Raw genomic sequence first — 2,500 nt, forward strand, 5'->3', positions numbered from 1 at the left:
TTAATAAAAATGTTTAATAGCCTATGACTAGTTACTATGCATATCCCAATATGTATAATTTGCTCTGAAGGTTCACGCATGCGCAGCATCAACAGTATGTCGGACGCGTCCGAAACAGTTCTCAGTTCAGTGTACTGATGATTCGCTGTATCGGTTCAGTTATTCACGCATGCGCACTATCAACAGCTCGAGCTCACAGTTCTCTCAGCACAACATGTCAGTTCAGTGTACAGGAGTTACATATACTCCGGGATATTAGTTTATTTACAGTCGGACCGACTGTCAGGCATGACCGAAAGTGTGTAACTTCTGTAACTTGTGGATCAGCGCTGACTCAAGACGAGAACTGTTTAGACCGAATCAATCCGATTTGGTGAACCGGTTTATCCAGTTCACTAAAAAGAACTGGTTCAAAAGAACGATTCGTTCACGAACTGGCCATCACTAGTACAGAGATGCTTACAGGAAAAATGAAGCATGGAAGCGTGTTCCCGAAATGGGCTAAATGTTTGCAAACTTAATTAGCATTTATCATGGTGAATGACGTCAGGAGTACAAACAATCTATGCCGCGAATAATTTGAGGAAACATGGGACAACATTAAAAATAATACATATAACACAATATAAATTAATTTATTACTTTTTTTTATCAATAACAATGTATTTAAAACAAAAAGATTGTTTTGGATAAAGTTTAAAAATTACTAAAGTTTATGTTAATACTTTTTAATAATTCTTATCACCTCGCGCACACGAACCTGATTGGACAACATTGAAGTACATCACATACGGTCGGCATATCGGATGCGGTGTAGTCGCACAAGTTCAAGTTTTTAACGGATCCAACGCTCAAAACGGAGCCGCAGATGGTCGGCACCTCACGCAGGGACCTGGCGACTCTCCATAGGAAATGAATGACTTCCGGTTTACCTGCGGTCGTTTGTCGTGTGCAGTGTGAAGGCGGCTTGAGAGTGAGTTGAACGCACCACACCATGGCTGAGCAGGAGTTCCAGAAGATCGGAGACAAGCTCCTGTCCTACAGAGGATTCGTCTTTCCTACTTCCAACAAGGACAGTTTTACACAGTACAAAGACAGTGCGAAGACGTTCCAGATCAGAGACGATGATGTTTATGTCATTACATTTCCTAAATCTGGTGAGACACACTCTCTCTCTCTCTCTCTCTCTCTCTCTCTCTCTCTCTCTCTCTCCCACCACACCACACACACCACCACAACACCTCACACACACCACAACTCCCTCTCTCTCCTCTCTGCTCTCTCTCTCAAACACACACACACCACACACACACTCTCTTTCTCTCTCTCTCTCAAACCACACACTCTCTCTCTCTCTCTCTCTCTCTCTCTCTCCTCTCAAACACCCACACACCCACTCTTTCTCTCTCTCCCCATTTCACAGCATGTGACAGACCCTCTATTCCAAGCACTACCTCGAGCTTAAATCTCCATCTCTTGATACTTCTGCTGCTCACTAGGTTACATGCTTAAGATACCATGAGTTTAAAACATTTGTTCAAAGTTACTCTAGATTCCGGGAGATTGTAACTAATTTGCGGGCATCAGGGAGCCGCTATCAATATGCGGGAGACTCCCAGAACATCCGGGACACTTGGGATGTCTGGTTTTGTGTTTGTATAAACCAGAGGTGTCAAACTCTGGCCTGCGGGCCAAATTTGGCCCGCGGTGTAATTATATTTGGCCCATGAGATCATGTCAAATGTGCATTACAGCTGGCTAGCCACATGCCACATGCTAATACTACATATCCCAGAATGCCTTGCCACTGTATTGACACATAGTCACGAAACACCAAGCGCCCCTCATTCTCTGTTGGCAGTCGTTAACAACCCAGGTTGTGTTGTGTGCTAACGGAGCTAACGTGTCTGTAACGACAGTATAGAACATAAGAAGACACTATGACATGAAACATTATGAGAAGTATAAGGACCTGGACGTAAAGCAGAAGCTCCAGAAGGTGGAGGAGATGAAAAAAGTCTGGTTTCCCGTCAGACTATGTTCATGAAAGCTAAAGCAGAAAGTGAAGCTGCTGTAAAGGCTGTAAAGCTTTATTGTGGCAGCAGAAACAGCAAAATCTGCCCTTTAATGTGGGAGAGTTTGGCAAAAAGTGTATGGTCAAAGTTTGTGACATGAACATCACTGAGGCCGTCCTTAAAAATACTCTTGTTTGCCGAAACCCGACCGACCGTCAATTTAGGACCGACTCAATTTAAGTCCGACCGACTTCCAGTTGTAAATTTGCGTTAAGACCGACCTTTTTTTTTACTCTTCAAACAACTAATACAAAAGCAATAAAATAATATTAAAGTGTTCGGCCATAATACATCTAAAACAACATTAAAACAGCTCGACACGCTTTAACTTGGCACGAAGTTCTGTAAAAACTAAGGCATCAAAATAAGGTTCGCGATGATGCGATATGCTCATTTGTTTAAAGTCATACCGACGTCATCACCAT

General features: G+C 42.8%; 1 protein-coding gene across 1 annotated transcript in view; it reads right to left on the reverse strand.

The window, feature by feature from the left end:
* Window positions 1–2,500, reverse strand: part of itpr1a (inositol 1,4,5-trisphosphate receptor, type 1a) — a 93,117-nt gene that overhangs the window by 83,501 nt on the left and 7,116 nt on the right. The window lies entirely within an intron of this gene.

The sequence above is a fragment of the Tachysurus fulvidraco genome, chromosome 5 (genome assembly GCF_022655615.1).
Source record: "Tachysurus fulvidraco isolate hzauxx_2018 chromosome 5, HZAU_PFXX_2.0, whole genome shotgun sequence".
Classification (NCBI taxonomy): Eukaryota; Metazoa; Chordata; class Actinopteri; order Siluriformes; family Bagridae; genus Tachysurus; species Tachysurus fulvidraco.